We start from the raw sequence: 26,500 nt of genomic DNA, 5'->3' as shown, positions 1-26,500 counted from the left end.
AACCATGTGTAGCTTTTATGTAAATACTTTTTTCTTATCTGCTATCCACTGACATGGGAGTCAAGTTGTAATTCTTATTCTGAAGTCCTATTTTGAATTTCCTAATCTAAGATGTGATATCCCTGCCTAACTTGCAGTAATCATACAGAAAATCCTTTAATGTTCCATTCAATAAATTCAGCACTGAGTACTATTAGCAGTCACTGAAAAATGTTTGCTTTAGTTGTCTTGTGTGCTGTCTTACAGCAGCAGTGTTGAGAGTAGCGTGTTTTTTTTACAAGATGCTCTACTTTACTTCCTACAATTTTTTTAATGTATTTTGAACGAAATTTTAACCGAGTGAGTTTATAGTTCTGCTGAAATGCAACCAACTGTGCGATCTTCTTCTTTGTGTAAGCGTTAAGGCACTCTGCATGATAAGTTTTATGTGAAATGAATATTTGTCCTGTGAATGATGATTTTCATTACAGTAAAGTCAAAACTGCTTTAGTATCATAATTGGGGTATTTTGCTGTCATATTAAAAATCTTACTTTTTTTACACATCGTTTTTTCAAAAATAATATGAACTTGCAAGAAATACTGATGAAGAAGCAGAATGCAAAAGCCCTTTATCCACACTACACCAGCTACTATTTGTGCAGCATAGTACGTACATCCTTCCTGTACTGGTCCAACACTGTCTCATGTCACACATCTCCTCAGCCAACGGAATGGAGAATATGAATGTTATTTAGGTTAGAGTCGGACAAGTGGTATAGTTTTTAATGTAAACAATGTCTGGGGATGTAATGCCACTTTTACGATGAGATGCTGAGAATAAATGAGGCTTAGGCAATTGAGGTTGCACTGCAAAAATACTTGATATTTATACAAAAATCAAGCTCTACTCTATTCTCTGAAATTGGAATTAGTGTATATCCATGTTACATAAAGGGTAAACTGAGCTACGCAATCTTACAAGCCCCAGAAGATGCAGCAAGATAATGGCTGATCCGGGAATAAAATTTGAGAGAATGGAATCAGAGTATATATGATTCAGGGTAGGGATGCCAAGTCTCCAGGATTGTCCTGGAGTCTCCAGGAATTAAAGATTATTATATGGTGAAACCTCCAGGAATACATCCAACCAAAATTGGCAACCCTATTCCAGGGCAGAATTTTTAATAATGACTGCCTAATGTTAGGTGCAGCTAAATAAGTTGCTTCATTATTCAAAAGTGCTGAGCACCTTGGGTTCAACAGTGCAATATTTATTTCCAAAACCCTGTTGTTTTTAAAATGTCACTATGTCCCCAGGTACAGCTGGGTGGCCAGCACTGTTCTGAAACAGGCATGCACGTTTATTTTGAAACCTAACTTTGAGGCACTTGTTTTTGAAATTCTTGGCCCTGGTTTTTAATGCGGCACAAACATGCCGTAAGTAATATGTGGTCGTCTAAAGATACGAGAGAAAGAAAAATCACTTTCCCCCGCCTCAGTTTTGAGTTAGAGGATTCTCATGGTTACAAGAAGGATGAGAAACAAGGAACAACTATTGATCTCTAACAGTTTATTATAATACAGATTTTGTGCGTAGGATTTTTTTTATCAACATTGTTTCAGTATTGTAGTAAATTATGTTCTCAGTCATTACAACATGATGTTAAGGTACTGTACTTTACCTTTCACGTAAAGGAAATTGATTCTACTGTGTTAAGAGGTTTTTCCCCCACTTTTTTTCTTTAATCACTCTAATGCTTCAAATGTATCTTTTTAAAACAATGTGGAGTATAGCTTTTTCTTAAAGGTGTGGTGTAGATGTGTACTGATTGAAGCTTCTGATTATAAATATGGCTACTTGAATATTCAGTCTATAATGCTTATAGGTATGACATGTTTGTTCATTTTCCACAGTCTCTTCATGCTATGTCTGTACTCTGGTTTACAGATTATTTAGCTTTACAGAGAGTTACAGAAGCAGATCCCATCCTATAGTGGGATATTTGTGGGCATGCCTTTGGGTCTGCACAGATCCAATTGTGGGATTAGGGCCAATATTAATCGCCCTCCATCTTCTTTTTTTCAGGACCCTCTCCTCCCACTTCCCTCCCCTCACTTTCTGTTCTCCATAATGATGCATGTGGTGTCAATAGCAGTTGTTCTTCGAGTGATTGCTCATGTCCGTTCCAATTAGGTGTGCACACGCCACATACAGTCATCGGAAAGTTTTCCCCCTAGCAGCACCTGTCAGGTTGGCTGTGGAGCCCCATGGAGTGGCGCCTTCATGGTCCTCAATATTTGACACTGCCGACCCGGTGCCTCCTCAGTTCCTTCTTACCTCCAGTGACAGTCGTTGGAACTGTGGCATCTTGTTTAGCAAGTTCTACCATGTTTCCCTAGTCTTGTTTGTCTTTTTTTTCTTTTTACGTATTAGTTAGTTTAATTTTTAGTTCGTATTAGTACTTACCAGTTGGGCTGGGAAGTTTACTGTCCCGACTGCTTTTTCTGGGGAGGGCTTATGTGCTCAAGTCCTGCTCCAAGCCCATGCCAATGGGCAACCCCCACAATGCTCGTCTAAAGTGTCTGGGCAAGGCTCACCAATCCAATTGGTGCAGGATTTGTAAAGGGTTTCACTCCAGAACCAAAAAGGAGCGAGACTTTCACCTCAAGCAGCTCTTTATGGAGGCGTGGCAGGACCTGGCGCCAAGTTCTTCAGTGTATAGTGCCCTGGCAACAGTGGTGGAAGTGGCACCATGGAAGGACTCTGGCAGAGGCCCGTGGCACCATCGCTCCACGGCACCGAAACCGGCAGGATTGACCCGGTACCGCTCTTACTCCCTGGTGCAGAAGCAGCACTGGAAGCAAGGGAGGAGCAGCTCTCCGTCCCAGAGGTCCACCCCTCTGGAGCCGGCCGATGGGGCGTGTTCTCGTGAGGAGCACCCAGTGCTGAAGTCTGTGGAGCCACCACCATTGACTTCAGCCCCGCAAGGGGGACCATTGAGACCGATGCTGTTGGACTCCCCGGCCCAGATTATTGAGGAGGTGGAGCTGCCATCCACCCCAGATACCTTTGTTGCTGCAAGGGACCTCATCGCCATTACAGTGCTGAGGTCACCCAGTATTCATGCCAAGCCTCCGGTACCACATCATATAGCACCGTCTCGAGGCAAACCAATGATGCTCTGGCCCTTGGCACCGCTGGTAGTCCCTGCACTGCTTGCAATCACAGCACTGCTCCAGGTTGCGCCAGTGCTCCTGATCACGAAGCCGATCCTCACATTGATTCCCATTGTGCGGCAGGTCCCAGTCCCAGCACTGGTCCCGACGCTGCTCAGTGACCCCACGCAGCTCCAGCCTTGTGGCGCTGCTCGGCACCGGCCATGCCTTCGCGGACCCAATCCTGGTCTTCGGACTCGGATGCGGGATCTAGATACTCAGAGGGTTCTTCGAGGGTGGCTCTGCCCCTCATCAGGATCATCTGGCAGACTCTGGCCTCTATCCCTCCCACTGCCAAGAGTATTGAGAGGAAATACTTTGTGCCATCAGAGGGGTACGAATATCTCTTTTATGCACCCGCAGCCTTGTTCATTGGTGGTTGCAGCAGTAAACGAGGAGGAGACGCAGGGGCAACAAGCCCCAATGCCGAAGTCCAAGGAGGCCAAACGCCTGGACCTGTTCGGACATAAGGTATACTCCACGGTGGGGGAGGGCGGGCTCCAGCTCAGGATTGCCAATCAGCAGGCAATTCTCAGCCGGTATAACTTCAACTCCTGGAACTCAATGCTCAAGTTCAAGGAGCTGGTGCCAAATGAATCCAGAGAGGAGTTTGGATCGGTAGTGGAGGAGGGCAAGGCAGTGGCACGGACCTCTTTACAGGCCTCACGGGATGCTGCGGATTTGGCAGCGTGCACCTTGTCCTCTGGTATCGCCATGAGACACACGTCATGGTTGCAGGCCTCGGGCCTATTGCCTGAGGTTCAACAAACAATGCAGGACCCCCCTTTTAATGGGACAGGCCTGTTCACGGAGCAGACTGACTCTCGGCTGCATAGCCTAAAAGACTCAAGGGCTGCTATGAAATCTTTGGGTATGCACACCCTGACAACCCAACGCAAGCATTTCAAGCCCCAACAGCAGCAGTAATGCTCCTGTCCTCGTCGGCAGAGGCAGGAATTTTATAGGAGAAGGGGCAGGAATGGCAGAAGGAAGCCTTCCACCCCGCCTTCTGGCCAGGGCCTGACTAAACCATCATCGGGTTCCAAGCAGAGCTTTTGAAGGTGCACCCGAGGACAGCGCACCAGCCTCTTTCCCAGATCCTTCTCCGTCCTTTTTGAATAGTCTGTCCCACTTCTACTGTGCTTGGTCCCAAATAACTTTGGATCACTGGGTCCTCCGCACGGTGGAAGTGGGATACTCTCTCCAGTTCTGCTCCTACCCTCCCTCCCACCCCCCTTCCCTATCTTTCTCCAGGGATCTCTCTCTCAAGCAACGCCTTATCCAGGAGGTGCAGAAATCCTTGCCATGGGAGCATTGGAGGAGGTTCCTCAAGAGCTAAGGAGCAAGTGATTCTACTCCCGATACTTAATCCCCAAGGCCAAGGAGGCTCTCAGATCCGTTCTAGATCTGCACGGACTCAACAAATTCAGGGTAAAGTTGAAGTTCCACATGGACTCCCTGGGCATTATTATCCCCTCCCTGGGTCTGGGAGACTGGTATGCCGTCCTTGGCATGAAGGACGCGTACTTCCGTAGCAATTCATCCAACACACAAGACACTTCCTACGCTTCATGGTCAGCCACAAGCAATACCAATTCACTGTCCTACCATTCAGCCTCTGAACAGCCTCCCGAGTGTTCACCAAGTGCATGTCGGTGATGGTTGCTTTTCTCCATCGACAGCAGGTGAAAATATACCTCTACCATGACAGTTGGCTGCTCAGGGGCCACACCAGGACACAGGTGCAGTCCCAAATCCATTTGATCAGGTACACGTTCAAGAGCTAAAGGCCCTCACCTCTAATCCACCTTACACGGTTTTCCACAGGGATAAGGTGCAACTCAGGCCGCACCAGGCCTTTCTCCCCAGGGTGGTGTCGCACTTCCACACCAGTCAGGACATTTTCCCTAAGCCTCATGACAGTAACTAGGAGCAGAGGCTACGGCTACACTCCCTCAATGTTCAGTGAGCACTGACTTCCTACAATGAGCTCACTAAGCCGTTCAGAAAGTCGAACCAGTTGTTCAGTGGTGGCAGACCGGATGAAAGGGCTCCCGGTCTCATCTCAAAGAATATCCTCCTGGATCACGTCGTGCATCCGCATGTGCTACGAGCTGGCCAAAGTACCGGCCCCCACTCTTACGGCACACTCCACGAGGGCCCAGGCCTCGTCAGCAGCGTTCTTGGCCCAGGTCCCGATCCAAGAAACATAGTCCTTGGTGCATACCTTCACCTGTCACTATGCCATCATCTGACATGCCGGAGACTATGTGGCTTTCAGCAGAGGTGTACTTCAATCAGCGTTTTCTTAACTCCGTCCCCACCGCCTGGGTAAGGTTTGGGCATCCCCTAACTGGAATCACTCGAAGAAGAAAAAACGTTTACTCACCTTTCATAACTGTTGTTCTTCGAGATGTGTTGCTCATATCCGTTCCAAACCCGCCCCTCTGTCGTAGTAACTAGCAAGAAGGAACTGAGGAGGCACCAGGTTGGCAGGGTCATATATTGAGTGCCATGAAGGCGCCACTCCAGGGTTCTCTGCAGCTGACCTAATGGGTGCTGCTAGGGGAAAAACTTTCCAATGACTATGCATGCGACGCACGCACCTAATTGGAATGAATTTGAGCAACACATCTCGAATAACTGTTACGAAAGGTGAATAACCACTTTATCCTGATGTACTTCCAGTAGAATTGCAATATGACACATTTTGCACAGTATGTTTTAAACATAACTGTTTGTATTTTTCTTTTAAATTAAGCTTTGACTACCTGTTAATTTTGAGTTTTGTGTGAAACTTGTGAACATAAGAATTTTGTTTGAAATACACAGCTAATACAAACTTTGTGGAATTGTATCTTGAGAATGGGCTGAATAGACTCCATCTCTGCTGAAATAGTTGACTTTACAGAAGAATAATAGAAAACTAATTGAATAAGGAGTATTATGGTTAATTTAAGGAGACAGTAAGGCATAAAAGCTTATCAGTTACAGTTACTTGTTCCTGAGAAAATTTATGTTCTATGCTTACTGAATAAAAAATGCAGACATTACACAATGAATTATCCAGTTATTGAAACAGAGGGATTAACTGCTTCCTTAAAGAATTCACATTACTTTTATTACTGATTTTGGAAAAAGTAAAACAAAAGAAATGGGCTGCTGAATTATCATTAGGTCATCATTATTGATTTCAAAAGGATCATATTAAAATATATTTTAAACTTGTATTTTTGAAAATAAAGGAAATGTAATTGTTCAATAATATGAATGTTTGTGCAAAACTCTTGTCTTGCTCTTAATGCAGTTATGCACTAAATTTAAGTCACAGGGCAAAGGCAATATATTGAGGTTTCTAAGGACATGTGGAGTCTTGTAGACTGCATAGTTTCCCTTTCTGTACTATACCTAGAAGGACCACTTGTAGCGTAATTAAACAAAATGTTTAAGAATTGAATGGAATGGTGGAAATTATGAACAAATACTTATCTGCAGCAAAAATTCTTTACAAAACTATACAAGAGCCAAGCAATTTCAGCAACAGATGTTTGTTGTATTAACTTTGGGGAGATGCAATTGCTAGAGATTTCCAACATGTTAAGTTTCCTTTTATTAAACATTTTTCTCTACACACTGCAGTTAAAAGCAACATTGCACAAAGTAAATGTCCATAGCGTTAAAAAGCAAAGCCATGAGTAATTTAATTCAAAAACTGTGTAATGAGAATTTGTAAAAGTACACAGTAGATCTCTTTACTTGTACTGAAATGTAAGTATACCTAATTAGTTTTACGTCCCCGTCATGGGAGGAGGGCCTTAAATTCTGAAGTTATTTAAGAGATCTGGAGAAATTTTATGAGATAATAGCCAATAAAAGTAATCCTGTTTTCCCTTACTCAGTTGCTAATTGTGGCTCTGTTTCACTTCCTGGCTTTTTCAAATCTAAATTTTTATAAAAAATGGGACATTTCATCATAAATGATAAATTAAGTTGACATTTTAAAAACAATACCTCTTTTTGGATGTTCAGCTGTCTGCTTGTATGCTATTTACTCTATCTCCCAATGTCAAAGATATTTGTAATTTGTTTTGGTACCACTGTGGTAGGAACAGACATCTTAGTATTTTTCAAATAACTACTAATCGGTTTTTAAAACCAATCTAAACTGAGTAATGTGGATATAAAGACACAGTATACTGTGTAGAACATAATTTTAATGAAATCTTATTTGACGGTTCAGTAAGCACATCATAAGAGAACCCATCTGTTAAATTAAGATATCAAACATTAACATTATAAATTAAAGTAATAGGTTATATAGTGGTCAGCTGTTACTAATTTTCAATGAATTGTGTTGGAAATGTGCCTTAATTGGGAAATGTAAACATTTACAGATTAAAATAATTGAAGACAGTTACCTAACACAGTAGACGGAAGGATAGTTCAGTCTATATGTTTCCAGAGCAGTTTATTTAGTTAACATACTTTTTTCCCCATAAGCCTTATTGGTGAGGGAGGATGTTTATGGTGTTTGTTATTTTTGAATAAGGACAAGCGTTCTTTGTTATTCCCTGTTCAGATTTTTGTAATGCAGCTCAGAGGTAATAGGATGTTCTGTGGTGTTAAGAGTTTTTAGTATTTGTCATGCTGTTATCCTTTTTCTGGACTTCTGTGATATTGAAGTTGTTGGTGAAATTGTCCATATTGCTTCAGTTTTATCCACCAGAGTTCTATGGAGGAGCAGTTAACTGTCTTTCAGAATGTTGCTGTCATGGGGCATGGCTGCCCTCTGACATCCCCTATTGGTTGCATGTGGCACTACAGGCACACCCTACTTCAGTTCCTTTTCTCGAGGTGGGTCTCCTTAGCTTTCCACACACCTTTCTGTGCTAGAGATATTGCTCAACCCTCTGGTAGGGTGACCAGATAACTGTGAAAAAATGGGATGGGGGTGTGGGGTAATAGGCACCTATATAAGAAAAATTCCCCAAAAACGGGACAGCTGATCACCCTACCCTCTGGCCAAGTCACAAACAAAACATAATCCCATCTGGGCTAGCAAAAGTTTGACTAAAAATGTCCCAACAAACAAAAAGGTCCGTCTGCTCTTCAGGGGTTTCTCTTCAGCCTACCTGCTGAGTGCTGTTCCCAGCCCCTTTCTGGGCTGCCTTAGCAAGTCTTTCTGGCGCTAGGAGAGAGTGCATGGCCCCCAAGCTGATTCCCCGGAGTACTTTTCTCAGCCCCTTCAACGCTCTCTTCCTTGTATCCATCCCTGCCTTTGTATAGAGCACTGTCCCCCAGGCTAGTTCCCTTAGAATACCCAACCTCCTATGGACCCTGGCTTAGGTCCTGCCACAGGAGCTTGCCTGCTCCATGTGATTCCACTTTTAGACTGATATATCCTTTTAAAAAGTCTGGGTGTCCCCATTAAGCTATCACCCGACTCTCCTTAATCCCATTTCCCCCTCTTAGACTGGGAAGCAGCCAACAATTATGGTACTGGTGAGGTTGGCCCCATCTCTCCTTAAAGGCACCAGTCACCTTGTACCAGTTATCAAACCCAAAGATATGCCATGGTAGAAAATGTGAAGTAATGGAGCATATAAACGTTTAGGTCAGTTCTTTAGTTATATGAAATGCGATGCATTTAGATCAGCTGTTGACCAATAATGCCTATTGTAAATCACTGAAGGCTTCAGAAGGTTTAAATTCCCTTTATGCAGAATGGTAGAACCTTTTATTTGATTTATTTTTGTACATAGTCAGACTGTTCACGTAATAGAAACTCTAAAGAGCCTTTCTGAGTAAACTTTCAAATGATGTAGAAATGGCATTTTATTCTTCTTTGAATGCTTGCTCATGTCCATTCCAATGTAGGTGTGCACACGCACATGTGCACCATCGCCAAAAGTTTTCCCCTGTGTGGTACTGTTCAGGTCGCTCCTGCGCCCCTTGGAGTGGCGCCCTGATAGTGCAGTCTATAGGAACCTGCCGACCCGCTGCCCGCTCAGTTCTTCTTAGCGCCCATGATGGTCACTGAAACATTGCTCGTTTCTTGTACTTGCAACTGTTCTTCTCAGTGGACTTCTGTAAATAAAATTGTACATAGTTATTATGTTAAATAATAGTTAGAGCAACAATTAAGTAGTTAGTATAGTAGTAGGTCCCCTACTCTGCGGGGCTAGCTGGTCCCGGGCTCCAGGGCATGCCTTGACCCCAGGGCTTCAAACAGTGTGCGGTGTGTCACAAACCAATGCCGGTGAGTGACCCTGCATGATAGTTGCCTCAAGTGCCTCGGAGAAAAACATGTGCAGGAACAGTGCTGTATCTGTAAGAACTTTGTACCTCTCCTTCTTAGTCCTTGGGCTAATAGGCTAAAGTTCCTCCTGATGGAGGCGGCACTTTGTCCCCGCTTGGAGCTGCAAGGGGAAACGGCACTGACCATCTCAGTGTCGGTCAGGAATGCCCTGGTGTTGCTGAGAGAGGCACAGCAGCGCTTCACCTCCCTGGCGCTGCGAAAAGACTCCATGCCAAATGCAAAGGATTCCCAGTTTTGTCATTCTTCCCTGGTGCACAAGAAGACAACCATGGCACCGACTCCTCATCACCACTCACCATTGTTGGTGTCGAAGAAAACACGATACAGTGGCACTGCTCTTCCCTCATTGGAGCATGCTTGCTGGCGCCGATCGGCACTGTGCCACCGTGGTCGCCCAGGAGTGATTCTCCTGAATGAGACTCAGAGGCTGAATCCTGTACTTCACAAAGGAGTAGACTCCGATCCAGCTACAGGTACCGAGCACTGGACAAGGTATAGGAGATGGCACCAAAACCGTGGCCACCATCTCAATGGCAGATGCCAATGCATCAGACCCAATATGGAACTTTTGGGTGCTCCAACGGTTTCCAGTTGAGACATTTATATTCAGCGCCTTCAGAAGGTCAAGCTTCCCCGCCATCCACCTCAGAAGACGGGTCAGTTCCTGGTGCCAAGATCCGTGCCGAGAGATGGGATACCCCCTCACAGGACCCACCTTCAGAAGAGGCAGTACAGGGGCCACTGCTAGTGTAAGCCTTGTCATCTTCCTCCCTGGATGAAGCGGTGGCTGGAACCACCCTGGTGCCCACTCAGGACAACTGTAGGACACATTATGAGCTTCTGTGCAGGGTGGCCCAAAATCTGGGGATACAAGTGGAAGAGATTGCCGAGTCCTCTCACTCGCTGATGGACATATTGGCATCCTGAGGACTGTCACGGGTAGCTTTGCCCCTAAATGAGGCAATTCTACAGCCAATTAAGGCTCTTTGGCAAACTCTTGTATCTCTCCAGCCAATGGCTAAGGGGACAGAGCGAAAATATTTCATTCCTCCCAAGGATTATGAGTTCCTATATACTCATCCACTACCGGGCTCACTGGTCATCTCACAGTGAATGAGAGGGAGAGACAAGGACAGCAGAGGTTGTCTCTGTAAGCCAAAGATGCCAAAAAATTTTATTTATTTTGCAGAAAGGTATATTAGACAGGGCCGGGGGGATCTAGGTGAAAATAGCTAACCATCAGGCCCTTTTAAGTTGATACAGCTTATCTTCCTGTCAGCCATGGAGAAATTGAGGGAGCTCCTACCGCTGGAATCCAGGGGTGAGTTCTCAGTCACAGTTGAGGAGTTATCAAGGCGTCTCTCCAAGTGGCCCTGGACGTGGCCGTTGCCCATTCCTTGGCCTCAGTGGTCGTTATGAGATGGTGTTCCTGGCTACAGGCCTTTGGACTCCCATATGAGTTCCAACAGACCATTCAGGACCTACCATTTGAGGAGGGCTCCCTTTTCTTGGAGGAAACTGACTAAAAACTTTATAGTCTAAAAGGCTCAAGTATTACTTTGAAGTTTTTAGGCCTTCACATACCAGCCCCCACAAGGAAGCATTATAAACCACAACTGATGGGCCGGTTCTACCCTCCACAACAGCGACAAAGACAGGACTTCAGTAGGAGGCAGAATAGGTATCACAAGACACTCACCACCCCACTCCTCGTTGGCTCAGATACCTGCCCCCTCAAGACCTCCATCAGACCCAAAGCAGACCTTTTGAGGGTACACCTGAGGATAGCATACCAGGACAGTGCTTGGATCCTAACTCTCCTTTCTAGACTGGTTGTCCCACTTCTACGGTGCATGGACCAACATTACCAGGGACCATTGGGTATTCCACATGGTAGAAGTGGGATATATCCTGAAATTCAGTCTTTCCCCTATTTCCCATCCTCCCTTCCCCTCCCTCTCGGGCCAGAAGTCTCTCATGAGAAGTGTCTCTGGAGAGGTGCAGTCACTCCTATGGAAAGGAGCAGTGGAGGAGGTCCCACAGGAGCTAAGGAGCAGAGGGTTCCTCTTCCGCTACTTTCTGATCCCAAAGACCAACAGTGACCTCAGGCCTATCTTGGATCTGCAAAACCTCAACAGATTCATGAAGCTGAAGGCCTTGATTATCCCACTCTCTGGATCCTGAACTTTAAAGGATTTGTATTTTCAGATCACCATTTTCTGGAGACACAGGAAGTATCTACGATTCTCAGCAGCCCCACGGGTGTTCACAAAGTGCATTACAGTTGTGGCAGCCTTCCTGAGGAGGAGAGGGGTGCAAGTATACTCATAACCTGGACAACTGGCTGATCAGAGCTCATCATTCCAGGGACTAGGTAGAAACACACACAAAGCTGATACAGTCAAATTTTCAAGACCTGGGGCTGAGGATAAATATGCAAAAATTGATTTTCCCCTCCTTCCCTAGTCCAGAGAACAGAATTCACAAGAGTGGTCCTGGAATCAACTCGAGCCAGAGTCCTTTCTGCCTGAGAGGTGCTTCAGAGTGATAAGGGCTCTCAGAGTCTAAGGGAGCATCCCATCACTACAGCAAGAACCTGCTTGAAGTTTCTGGGTCACATGGCATCGTGCACTTATGTGGTGCAACACACAAGGCTGAGACTAAGACCACTCCAATTTTGGCTCGTGTGTGTGTGTACGCACATCAGGCCACCATCCTCTGGACAAGGTGGTCTTGCTTCCCCCATGAATGGTTTCCACACTCCAGTGGTGGCTGGACCCGGAGAAAGTATGTGCAGGCGTCCCCTTCTTGAGGCCTGCTCCCTCACTGTCCCTAGTCACAGACACTTCATATGTGGGATGAGGAGCCCATTTGGGGAACCTCAGAACTCAAGGCCTCTGGTCATCGGAGGAGCTAGACTTACACATCAATGTGAGGGAACTAAGGGCGATGTGCTTAGCTTGCCTTGCTTTCTGAGCATACATGAAGGGCAATAATGTATCAGTTCTCATGGACAACATGACAACAATGTATTATATAAATCAGTGGTGGGTAACCTGCAGCCCATCAGGGTAATCTGCAGGCCACGAGACATTTTGCTGACGTTGACTGTCTGTAGGCATGGCCCCCGCAACCCCCAGTGGTTCGCTGTTCCGAGTCAATGGGAGGTGTGGGAAGTGGTAGCCAGCATGCCCCTGAGACCTGCCAGCTTCCATTGGCTGGGAACGGTGAACTGTGGCCACTGGGAGCTGCAGAGGGCCATGCCTGTGGATGGTCAACGTCAGCAAAATGTCTCGTGGCCCACAATCAGATTACCCTGATGGGCCACATGTGGCCTGCAGGTTACCCACCAGTGATATAAACAATTGGTGTGGGGAGGGACTTGCTCCTCTCCTATGTCAGGAAGCTCTGAGTTTATAGGTCTTCTGTATAGCCCATTCCATTCATCTCAAAGCGTCCTACCTGCCAGGATCACAGAATGAATTGGCGGACCATCTCAGCAGATCCTTTTCCAGTCATCACAAGTGGTCCATTCACCTAGACATCTTGAACACTATTTTCCTGAAGTGGCGATTTCCCCTGGTAAGCCTGTTTGTGACAAGATAACAGTCCTGCTCTTTTTGAGGTCACAGCCCAGGCTCATTCACAAATGCCTTTTTCCTCCCCTGGACGGGAGGACTCTTATATGCGTTCCCTCCCACTCCTCTTATTCACAAGGTCCTGCCCAAGGTCAGGAGGGACAGAGTGCCACTGATTCTCAGAATGCCGGCTTGGCCTCTCCAGCAATGGTTCACAGCCTTGCTCGACCTCTCAGTAGACAGAGCGAGCTACTTGCCTCTGCTCCTGGACTTGATCTTGCAAGCCCACAGCCCCTTGCTCTGCCCGAGCCTCAATCTCTTCACCTGACGCGTGGAAGCTCTGTGGCTGAGCCAAATGGAACAATCATGTTCAGAGCAGGTGCAGGAGGTACCCTTGGGGAGCAGGAAACCATCAACTAGAGCCATGTACCAGGCAACATGAAGGAGATGCTCGATCTGGTTGCTTCAGATGGCGGTCTCACCTGCTGAGTCCTCACTGCCCTTTCTCTTGGATTACCTACTTCAGTTAAAGCAGGAAAGCTTAGCAGTATCATCCGTAAGAGTCCATCTGACCACAATCTCTGCATTTCACCCCGGGTGAGTGGCTGGTCGATATTCTCAAATCAGATCTGTAGCCAACTCCTGAAAGGGCTGGAGTGTCTGTACCCACAAGTTCACCCGTGCCTACCTCCTTGGGACCTTAACCTGGTACCAACAAGATTGACAGGACCTCCGTTCAAACCTCTGGCAACCAGCTCATTGCTTTATCTATCGTGGTGGCTAATCAGCTAGAAGGGTCTCCGAGATCCAGGCCCTACCTCTCAGCCACCATACCCTCTCTTCTTCAAGGACAAGGTACATCTCTGACCCCACCCTTCCTTTCTGCCGAAGGTAGTCTCAATTTCATAGTAGCCAAGACATTTTTCTCCCAGTCTTCTATCCAAAGCTCCACGCTAGTTAGGAGGAACAGAGGCATCACTCACTGGATGTTCAGCGTGCGCTCGCCTTCTATTTAGAAAGGACCAAGCCCTTCAGAAAGACCACCCAACTATTCATAGCCAACTGGACAGGATGAAAGGCAGCCCAGAGTATCTCATCGTGGCTCACGTCCCGTATCCGCACTTGTTACGAGCTGGCACAGGTCCCAGCTCCTAGATTAGTGGTGCATGCTACAAGAATGCAAGCTTCATCAGTGGCATTTGTGGCACAAGTCCCGATCCAAGACATTTGCAGAGTGGCGACTTGGTCATCGGTCTGCACATTTGCCTCACAATATGCTGTCCCCCAGTAAGCCAAAGATGATGTGGGCTTCAGCAAAGCAGTGCTTCAATCAGCATGCAAATGAACTCCAAACTCTCCACCAGGGCAACTGCTTGGTAGTCACCTACTTTGGAAGGGACATGAGCAAGCACTCGAAAAAGAAAAAACAGTTACTAACCTTTCTATAACTGTTGTTTTTCGAGATGTTGCTCATGCCCATTCCAAAATCCACTCTCCTACCCCTTGTTGGAGTTGCAAGCAAGAAGGAACTGAGGGGGCAGTGGGTTGGCAGGTTCCTATATACTGGGTCATGAGAGCACCACTCCAAGGGGCGCAGAGCCGACCTGATGGATGCCACTCAGGGGAAAAACTTCTGGTGACAGTGCACATTCATGCACACCTACATTGGAATGGACATGAGCAAAACATCTCGAAAAACAGTTACAGAAAGGTTATTAACCTTTTTTTAAAAAAATATTGGTTGCAGAGGTGCATGAAAAATTGTGAGAAGGGGGTATGTAGAGAGTGGATAATGTTTTGTTTTATTCTTTTTTGGATATACAACACCTAGAGCTATTTGAAACTCAGAAGAAAGACTATTTTAAACTAATACTTCAGAATTAAAATAGCATGATTAGAAATATCTGAGTTTCAAATGACATTTTAGAGAGCATATGTGAAAAAATGCTTCCATGTTTATATAAAGGACTGTGCTATTATCTTAAATGAAAATATTTTTAAGTTGTTCGGTATCTCTACAATGTGTAGTATTAAATACAACTTTCTGCTGGCAGAGAAGCAGCAGTTGGCTCTCACTCTGTGAAAAGGCACTCCATTAAGGTAAGAACCAGCCATTAGGCTGCCAATTACTCCCCCGAGTTATACCCACAGATAATTTCCCTGTAAGCAGTGCCATCTGGACGTCTCAGGTGTCTTTTCAAGCAAACTCCCTATCCCAGTAGAGTGTGCTGGTTTCACTCAAAATCTTTGGCAGATCTTTGTGTCACAAGAAAGTTAATACCTAGAAGTTGGCACTCTGCCTGGTGATTTTACTATTTGAGCTAGTCACATGGGACAGGCTGAACTCCAGGACTTGTTTGTTATGCAGTGCAGAGCCGTGGCTTCAGCTTCTTTCGCTACCAATTCATCTTTCTGTAGAGGTGTGCCTCACTCTAGTAGTAGGAAGGAAATCAGTTTTTCAGAAGAAGTCAACTGATCATCAAGTGAGAATGACCATAATCAAAAGGGTGGAAAGCTGCTTTGGAACAGTAGCTTGACTTTAGGAAATTAAACTTGAGAGAAAATACAGCATTAGCTGCCTGCAGATGTGTCTGCTATTCTGCTCTGCTAGAATGTTGTAAGGAAATGATGGGCTAAATTGTAATTTGAGCAAATGATTCTCCAGCAGTAGCTGATGTAAAGAACAAAGCAGGATGAAAACTGAAGCATTCTATGCAGAAGGTGAAGTGGTTTTACACTGCACAGAACTGTTTTGTCAGTTTATCTATCAAAGGTCCTAAAGCTGAATTCAGGCAAGACTGAGGAAAGCACTTTACAGAACTCGGTTCTCTATGAGCTTTTTCTGGTGTGGGAAAGGTGAAGTTGATTCACTGCATCAGGTGCCCAGAGACTACTCACTGCTATGCCCAAATAGATACAGCAAATAACCGGAATACTGAGCCCCTGTTCTGTGGGATGCACACCTGGTCATGGCTCCAGTCTTGATTATTACAAATATCTGGTTCAGGGTTCCAGTCCTGGTATTCAGAGCCCACTCTGGAAATGGCTATATCTGTTGTGTCTGAGAAATTACCTTTACCTCTGCAATCGTGACGTCTGCTGGAACCATGAAGGAGTGAGTCAAAAGGGTGATGCTTGTGAATAGAAGATACAACTGTCAGAGAAAAGGGGGCCTGTGGTATCAAACTAATTTCTAGAAAAACTGTAAATACTAACTTCACCACATTCAAAGCTAGTGCTAAACTCACTACTTTGACCTCACTCTCCTCTCCCCTCGTCCCGCTTAATACTTATTTATAGCTGTTAGGTTTTTACATCATTTTTAAATATGTATGAGGTGACCAGATATTGAAGTGACGGGCATCAGTATAAAGGACCTGGTGGACAGAAGTACTAGACACTCATTTGAATCAATAAGTAAACACTGTACTAGCAGATATAATTCCCAAAGCAAACAATAAAACCTCATCAACCCACTAGGTCCCTAAATTACTGGTCAAAAGTTGGGCCTTACAAGGCATCTAGAAAGTTGATGGATACAGCCTTGGACAGATGTAGGGAAAGCGAATTCCAAAGTAGAAGATTCTTCATAGAGAATCTCTTGTTTGCCTCTCCTTCTCACTTTCAGTGAGGGAGCTTCAGCTTGAGTGCACCTGCTGATCTTAACTGTGGCCGTGCAACTAGTTACTTTTTTGAGAGTTCAGAATACAGTAGGAGGCTCTATTGAAGTTAAGGGTTCAAGATTTTAATTTTGTCCTGGCTGTGTTTGGATTTTAAGGTCTTCAGGATAGTAATCATACCTAAAGACCCATGTACATTTATAACACTTGTACAAATGCTTAATGAACAAGTGTACAGTATCGTGCAGCGTCTTCAAGAAGAGAAACTTCTAGCTCCACATGGGAAAACGGTCTTCCCAATGACTGATATGAGCCCAGTATCAATTGTATATTTTAAGTAGGTGGACTGCTTGCCACAATCATTGCATAGTTAGAAGAATAAATAGGAAGTTGGTTAGAGAAGAACACTTAGGCTTTCTCTACTGCACAGTTAATCCAAGTGATTGGCATCTGGGTCTGAACACCCTGAGTAGCCTGGCCTGGGTGTGAGCATCTCCAGTGCAAAGCTCAACGCATATTACTATGTTCTTGCTGTTTCTGTACTCGTGTGTATGTCTGTAGTATATCTCATCGTTCTTTGTGAAGCAGTACTCTAGGATTTTTCCCAATCATTTGCAGGAGAACTTGTCCTTTGTGGGCAATTGTTAGGGCATTGGAGCACTATCAATACAAGTGATTTTAGTCTGATTCTCAATACAAAGTAGGCAGGTTCCAGCCCAAGTTAAAATGGAGCCCAGTGCTCAGTCTCACCCCCAGCTGGATAAGCTACTCTGAACTTTAAAGCACCTTGAAACCCAGGTCAGAAACTTTTATTTATGTGGATGGTAGGGGGTGCTAAGGCTAAAATCCAGATCGGAGCTAAGATTAGCTGTGCAATGAAGACATACCTTAATGCTACAGAACATAAGTAACTTTTTGATCTCAAACAAAATGCAAAATTTCAAATCTTGGAAAAACTTTTCCAACCATTACATTAACGTGAAAAATTTGGATGTTTAACCCTTGTCTTCAACAAGAGCATATTGAAGGAAACAGTAAGAGAGAGAAAAGAGAAGATTAATATGATGTTAGAAGAAACCAGAATGTTGCTAAGGAAGAACAGAGAAATGAAATTAACTAGAATGACCTGAAATAAGATTAGACACAGCTATGCAAAACCTTTTTATAAGAAAGTGACATAAAAAATCCAGGCAGTTAACATGAGACTACTTCAAATTTGTTTCCATTCTGATTAGTCTTTAGAAATAAACAAAGCTCCTGAAAATAAAATCCTAGATGTAGTTTCATTAGATCAAAAGATGACATCAGAATTGCTGGCACTGATTAGGTAAGTAATGCAACTTACCAATAATTGTTCAATACTTCTGTACAGTCTTAGTCAAACAAACAAAAACTTCTGAAGACTAAATTCTTGATGCTGTTGTAGATGAAGAAATAAAGGTCTTCAACAGTCTGAATTAAAGAAAAGTTCCTGGACACAGCAAATTACAATGGCCTTCCCAAAGATAGGCAAAGAAACAGTTTCTAGAATGCTTCCAACAGTTGTTTGTAATGCACAATAGACAGAGCTAGAGAGCTGAAACTATACGGTAACTTAGGTACAGAAACTGAAGAGCTGCCCATTAAATCTTCTATGTAACACTGAACAGCTATATTACAAAAAAAAAGATTCACACTAGTGCTCACAGCAAAGGTGAACTATAACTAGCAAAGGAAACAACCTTTAGAATAAGGCATAGCATGACAAACATGCAGGCTTTGAAGGAAATCCTGAAGAACACTGATAAATACAGCCTTCCAAAGTTACTTAGCGTGATTATGAAAACATGGTGCGTTGTTTGCAAATGCATCTTTTCTATGTATATGCAGTAGCATATTTAGGAGTCTTTCCTTCTGTATTCAAATCGGAATCTTATTCACATGCTTCTGTACAGCTAGTTTAGGGAAACAGAGTTTATAGCAACTAAACTGGGATAAATATAAATGGAAAAAGATTAAATCAACAGAATTACAGAAGACCATGTCCCTAATACTTTAAATATGAAAGCTTTAGAGAATATGCTTAAAGAATTAGTGATGAAAAGGTAGGCGCACGCGCTCTCGCTCTCTTTCTCTTTCTCTCTCCAACTGTCTCGCTTGCCAAGCAAAAGAAATTGTCATCTAAAGGGTAGGAATGGTAACTATAGATGACAGTGAATACGAAGGCTGAACATATGAAATTTGAACCTGACTGGAGAACCTTTTGAATGGTTTCAGATACCATGAAAAAAAATCTTCAAATCTGTTGAAGATCAAGATGTTCTGTAAATGGATCTTCTATTAAATGTTCCTGATTAGTGGTCATGTTTTAGCTCCAGAGGTCATCACAGCAGGAAGACACAAGCAGAATAGAGAACTATTGAAATTTTTAAATCAAGATTGGGTGTCTGTCTAAAAGATGCTCTGGGTTAATCACAAGTGATTGTGCTTGGTGGAGGAATTATAGGGTGAAAATTACTGTCCTGTCTTATGCAAGAGGTCAGACTAGATGATCACAGTAGACCCTTCTGGCTTTAAAATTTGTGAATCTATAAAGCTGAGGGGAATTTGAGTGCTCAAAAATTACTGAGAGACAAGTAACTTGCATAGGAGATGACATACTTAGCTTCAGAATAAGCAAGTATTGTATTGTGAAGTGGGTCATACTAGTGGCTATATAATTGCTTTCTAAAGAGTCATAAAGCAATTAAAAAAAATCTCTTGGGCCAATTAAAAATTGAAAGATATGCAGTAGTAAATGAGATGTGTTATCTCTGAGATGAAAAAGTATGAGGAGGTCTCTGCCCTATAGAAGCAGATAAGAAGACAGGTTTAATATTGTTTATATTAGAATATGTAATGATTTCTATCAGTTTCCATTCAGATGTATTGCCTAATGTAACTTCTGTGTTATGTGACACTTTTTTTTCTTTGGTTGCAATTATTTCATAATTATTTTCACTCTAAATTGCATGAGCAAAAGTTCTCTAGGAAAAATCTCTTTCAGAAGTTTTCTCTATATTTTTAGTAGAATAAACTGAATGCAAGAATGTAAACATCAACTGTAGTATTGCTTCATAAAAGATAGAACTTAATACTTAACTATCTTGCAATTCAAAAAGTGGAAGATAGCACAATTTATTTAGCATTTTGACAGGATTATTTATTTTATTGGTCAACGAAAAGTGAAATTATATAGTGAGAAACTTTCATTTTTAACTGACCAGAAGAGGCTAAATGATCGTTTTGTGAAGCTAAACTTTTTTCTCAGTATGCTTTCATAGTCCATTTTGACTGGCTACTCATTTGTTTGAATTCACCTGAGGTGAGTCATGACCAAGTCACCACTACCTTATGGTATTCAATTCCACTTGTGAAATGAGTTTTGTACTCTCAGCTCAATTCCTAGTATTCAGACATCCACACACACAAACACATCAAAGCAGCGTACTAATTGGTAGCCTCCAGAGAGAGCCCAAGGAATAATTGAACATGAAGGCTAAATTGCCCTTTCATATGTAATATTGGTCCTTCAAGGTAGAGTTGTTAGGTTCTGCATATAACTGCACAAATATTTCTTGGCTACTTAGGCTGTACCTTTTCTGTAACTAAATAAAGTACTTGAGTAACTAAAACTGTCAGTCTGGCACCTTTACGAGTATTAATAGTTTAAAGAATGCTTAAGTTATGTGTGGGGTTTTTTATTGTTCAGAGGTTTGGTAGTCCTGTCCTAACTAAGTTTTTTTTTTTGTTTTTTTTTTTTCATTTTTTGCACAATGTAAATAGTTGGACTGTACTGAATTGTTGTGTTGAAGGTGAGGTTGAGGGCAGTGTTTGTTCATTATTTCTTCTGAAACTTTATCTATCTAGTGTATAATTGCACTCCGATACAGAAATAGGAAATCATTCTCTCATCTCATTCCTACAATGAATAGTGATTCAGCAGCAGGCACAGACACCCTGAAAGAAATGTGAATTATCAGCTATCTAGCATCTGGGAACAATCTTCTTTATAAGACCAGAAGCAGAGTTATGAATATAATTAAATTATTTTAATGATGATTTGCTAATACTGTAGCATATCATTAGTCATGTTGGAATCTTTATAAGTGTAAGCGTTTCCTCAGAATAAATGTTTTCAAAGTTTGTTACTACGGTGTGATACTAAACAGTATACTTTTATCTGCTGGTGAAATTTGAAAAATAGCTTACATTTGAGATAGGAAAGAATGATTAGTGAAGAATCTTCTGAATAAACTTGAAAACAAGTAAAAATACATGAGAATTTTTGGTATTTGATCACTTTTCAGACATAATACAAGCTGTGGTCTGTTATATTAAATATGTTGATTATGGGCTGAAAAGTGACTGACCGTCCTGAAATGGCTGATTTAAATACTATCAAGACCAATTAAATTTGTGTTGTCTAAAACTGTTAATTACAAATGTATACAATATGCTCTTCTATCAAGTATGTTTCTTTAAATTATTACCTGTAATAATGTATACACCTCTACCCCGATATAACGCGGTCCTCGGGAGCCAAAAAATCTTGCTGTGTTATAAGTGAAACCGCGTTATATCAAACTTGCTTTGGCCTCAAGCATTTTTGTTATTAATACAGTATTTGACACAAGAAATTTTATTCTTGTTGGTGTTTTAGAAAGGGCTCATCTGATGTCATCCTTCACATCAAACCCGGGGTTGGGGCTCGCAGCCGCATGCCGGGGTCGGGGCTTGCAATCCCCCACATAACCAGGTCGCACCCCCCAGTTTGAGAACCAATGTTGTAGATGAGACAGAAAACCATTTTTGCTTTACCGCGTTATATCTGAATTCGTGTTATATCAGATCGCGTTACATAGAGATGTATTTAGTTTTACCTAAGACCATCTTAAAATGCTTTTTGACACACTACCACCAAAATAACATAATTTAGAAGTGCTTTTGGTTGAAGTAATTTGCTCATGTGTATATCAACATCTGTTTTGCAAACATTCCATGTTTTCCTTAGTTATTCAAGTTCTAAGTGTGTCCTAAAGTGAAGTTGCATGGCACAGAAAAAGTGTCATGAACGTTTGGGAATATGTATCAAATCCAGATATAAGTGGCTTATGTAACTTCCGTATTTATAAATTTAGGCCGTTTTAAAGTTAATATATAGTAAAATTACAAGTGGAGGCATTTATAAAAATGAAGGATCTGATACACTGGTATAGAACTGCAGTAGTGAATCAGGCCCTCAGCATATTAATAAAATTCCTCCTTTTCATTCTAACTGCCTCCCCACCCATACACACAGAGTAGGATAATAGGGGTCAGAAAAGAAAAAGTACTACTCAATTCGGAGAGGGGTCTCAGACAAATTATAGAATCACAGATATGGGAAAAAACCATCATTTAGATTGTCCAATCCATCTCCTGTCAATGCAGGATTGTTTTATAAGCCAGTTACTTTCTATAAAGTGTAGTATCTTTTTACAATGTTCATATTATGATTTGCCTTTCTTACTCTGTTAGCTTTAATTATACTGGAACCAACTTATTACGTGTTCCATGCCAGAGAAAGTCCAGTTATAGTGAAGTTATGTGAAATGCTTCACTGCAATTCAGGAGCTGTTCACTACTCTCTTTGTAGTAAAACTTCACTGCTTGTGGTGAAGGTTTTGCTTCACTGTAACTTGGTTCCACTGCACTAATGCCTTTGGAATACAAGTGTCACTTACCAGACTAGTGGAAAGTGCTTGATTCCAAGGTGGGTATCTTTCCTCTCACTCCAGCCCCTTTGCTTTGGCTGAGCAGAGAGGGAGGGAGAGGAGCAGGAGAAGTGTACGTTTTTCTTTGGGTAGGAGCCCTGAGGGATTTGCTGCATCCTTTCCTACTGGGAGTAGGGAGGGTTGCCAAAGGCTCTCCTCACAGCCTCTGCTGCTGTCGAGGGTAAGAGATGCTCTGCCACCACTCGTGTAGTAGGAGTACTTTGTTAGTTAGGCTTCTTCGGCAGTTATTGTGCAGTGGGTCCTTTAAATAAAAAAAAAATAAAATATCACTTGAAAGTTCAATTGTGTGTGCTCTTTTAAACCAGTTGTTTGAGGTCCATCCCTTTCAGATTGTATGTAATTTTGCCAAGTAATAACTTTGTTTTAGTTGATAAAACATGTATTGTTGTTTCTTCCGTTGCTCTGCAAGTACGTAGGAAAATTTAGCTAAACTATTGGGCAAGTTCAGACTGTCCAGTGTCGCTCTTAAAAGAATTGAAAGGAGAGTTCTCACTACTTAGCATGTACAGTTTTGTGCACAGACTTCATTTTGTTTGGTCTGTGCTACTTCTCAAAAAAAATCTGAGTAAGTGGATAAAATTAATCTCTTATTGTCTCTTAAATCAGTTTTATGATTAGGATATTTTCCTATGCAAAAGGACTTCATTTTCCCCCCAATTCCTTGTCATTGAATTGTTCTATTTAAAAACAAAAAAACCTGGTTACTAGAATAGTTGTAAATTTCTTCAAATATCATTGGTGATTGCTATGTCTCATGTGCAAACAGAGTTCAGACGATTGTGACTTTGCCCTTTGGGGGCTAATATGTTACCAATATTTTGAAGCATAATAAAATTCAAGGATGGTTTTAGTTTAATTCCCAAAAATGTGGATTATTTCTCAGAGGCAGTCCCTCTGTGGTGATAGAAACATCCAAAATATTTTCTGTAGCTGTCTGTCTTGGCTGTATTTATTTTGTAAAGGTGCAGTCTTGGGTTTCGTGAAGTCTCAGTTTTAACGCTTAAAAACAATCTACCCAAAAACAAGTTGTTTCATGTTAAAATGAAAGTAGCATGTTGTTGTCAAGGGGAGTAAAATGCGTAGTATCTTTGGATTCTGATTTATTATACAGAAGGCTGTTTTTTTAAACAAAAAAGGTTTCTCCCTCTTTCTCCCCCCGCCCCCCCTTTTCCATTCTCAGTCTCTTTTGATCATTGATCTGGGTGACCCCATGCTCAGGGGTTTTTTCTTCATTTGACATGGACAGATTTTTGAAGTATAGCTCTCCTTTGGGAACCTCGGGCAGTTCCAGTTGACTAACCTGTGATCTAATGAGCAGTAATGCGGGGTTACAGTGACCATTTTGTTTGCTTTGAGGGAGGATGGCTAGACAGAGAGTGGGAGAGAGGCGGTGTCGGTGGAGAAAAGTGATGCAGGGTGATCGAACAGTGTGAAAAAGACTTGTTAGCCCACATTAGTGTGCCTGATTTACTTCACAACAGGTCAGGAAAGGCCAAAGGCAGGATTGTCATTAAATTGCAAAGTTGAAAACCCCAGTATTGAGAAGCATTCAGATTTCTGAAAGTTGTAAATTGGAAAGTTTGTGTGATTCATGTTGAATTTGCCAAGAAGATATACAGCAGTACCAGCTTCTTTAAAACTTGAAAGGTATATTATAAAATCATGCTATAAATATAAAAAGAAAAACAGCTTTTTAAAGTACTTTCATGGTTGACTGTTTTACAATGAGCCTGGGTGCGTTAGAAAGGCCAAACACTAACAAGGTCGTTGCACTTTCTTTATAAGCTCTGTGGACCCCTTAATTATGTGCCCGTGCTTCTTATTTTGCGATCTGTAGGGTGTGTGCAGGGGTGGGTGTGTGTGTGTGTACAATATATAAATTATATATTAAAAACTCGAAGACAAGCAAACCTGTTGAGGTAGACTGCCTATATTGTGATTTCTTAAATCTATTTTTTTTTATTACGGCGCTTAGGAAAACATCAAATACCAATCTCAATGCTCTTCGTTTTTAAATAAATACTCACAAATGTAAAAAGATGAACAGAACATACATTGTTTGAATGTTTTATTGCTCGCATTTCATTGCTCATGAAAAGGGATGATCATCATGCCTGCGTCATGCCACTTCAATGAGCCTGACAGTCTGCTCTTACAGATCTTTCTATAATGCAGGCTAATAATAAACACCATCATATTTTTTTATTAGTACTCACAACTCCTTTTGCTGATCACTTCTTAGATGTAAAAGGAAAATTTGCTTATACCCCTTCATTCCTTTGGATTTTAAAAACAAATATATTTTTGCATTGGAAGTTAATTGGTGGTGGTCTGAGCTGCTTTGGTTTGAGGAGTAGAACCATCGTGTGTAATATCCTTTAAATCAGTTGCATTGATGGCCTTCAACTCATAGCGAACTTTGTCATTGGTATTTCTGACCCAGCTGGCATTAGTAAAAATTGCAGTGCAGCGTTTTAGCTATATTATTGTTGTGCATTGAAGCATTAGGTAATAAAACAAATGGGTGGTCTTAGGATTAAGGTACTTTTTTGTATCTGCTAGTAGTAGTTTCACTAATTGATTCTTACTCCTGCTTGCTCTCAAAAACCAGTTTGATATATGGTTGCATTAACTTCTAGACTTTACTATAAGGAACAAGATACCCTGGCTTGCTGGTTTGATCTTTTTGTTAAGTTTTTAGTAAATATACAAAATGAAATTCTTGGGCTAGGTGATGCTAATAAAGAGAATTATTAGTATTTGAGTTTAGGAGCTCTACCTGCTCCTTTTATTCACTCAAATGGTTCCATTGACATCTAATTAGACTATTCACATGAGTAAGAAGAGCAGAAAATGAACGTTGAACAGTGGAGTTTGCCAGACTAATTATGGAAAATTTGCTTTCAATTACTCTTGGTATTCAGTTATTAAATTTAGTAAAATATGATACCCGATTATTTTCACTTTTATCTTCATAATTTTTGTTGTTAATGCCATCAGTTTTCAATGTACTTTAGAGTTATGGTCCTAGCCTTGAAGAACTTACAACTTAAATTACAGCTGCACCGCAGTTCCATTGTACTGTGTTTCCCATGCACGTTTTTTAATTATCGTCACTGCTTTTTGCTGGTATTTTCAAGGCATACAGTTCACCAGTGATTTGTTTATGAATTAATGGGAAAATCCTTGTCGTGCTAAAAGTCAAAATACAAATCTCGGTGTACCTTTGCAATGTATTGTGCTTCTCTTTTCATTTTCACCTCTTTTTCAGAATTTGGCAGTAGTTTGAATAAGTGTATAAGATTAATTCAATATTGAATAATTGAACTAGCTGTGTAATTATTAGAAACTAGACTCCAACAATTTTATTCTGATGTTCTTAATTTTGAAGGACCATCCTAGCTGATCTTTAGAGTTTCAATATTTGCTGTAACTTTGACTATTGTGGTAAAATTACATATTAGAAAATTCTGCATTTGACTAGTTTTCTTTGTAGCTGTAGGCCATAGTAGTCAATGGAAACTTATGCCCTCATTGTATGCCCTAATAATGTTTAACAAATTGAAATACTGAAACAAAACACACTTCAGCTTTATGACTACACTCTTTCCATTGGCCCTCCTAGCCTCCTAAAGAACACTGTGCAGTATACTTGCATTATGCTTATTAACTCTTCTATTTGATTTAATTATTCAGTTTGAATTAAGTCATCTGCTCCATGCTTTGTGTAGCTCTGCATTTGGTCAATCAGAAGAGAGTTATGACACTTCATCACAGTAATTTTTTGAGTGTGTTTAAGGACCATGTATGAGGAGTGATGTTTCAAAATTGGCTTAAAAGCTCAAATGACTGAATCAACGAATAAGTGAATGAACTGATATTACCAAGCCATGTACACTGTGTGTATCTGAAAGGGCAGATGTTACTAACCACACTTAAAGAATTTGACCTATTTTCATATGATTGGGTTGGTTTTATTAGACATGACTGA

General features: G+C 42.0%; 1 protein-coding gene across 5 annotated transcripts in view; it reads left to right on the top strand.

Moving 5' to 3' along the window:
• ARL15 (ARF like GTPase 15) overlaps positions 1 to 26,500 on the top strand; it is a 328,495-nt gene that overhangs the window by 152,367 nt on the left and 149,628 nt on the right. The window lies entirely within an intron of this gene.

The sequence above is a fragment of the Eretmochelys imbricata genome, chromosome 5 (assembly GCF_965152235.1).
Source record: "Eretmochelys imbricata isolate rEreImb1 chromosome 5, rEreImb1.hap1, whole genome shotgun sequence".
Lineage (NCBI taxonomy): Eukaryota > Metazoa > Chordata > Testudines > Cheloniidae > Eretmochelys > Eretmochelys imbricata.
Note: the sequence above shows the minus strand (reverse complement) of the source record. Positions and strands in the feature narration are given on the sequence as shown.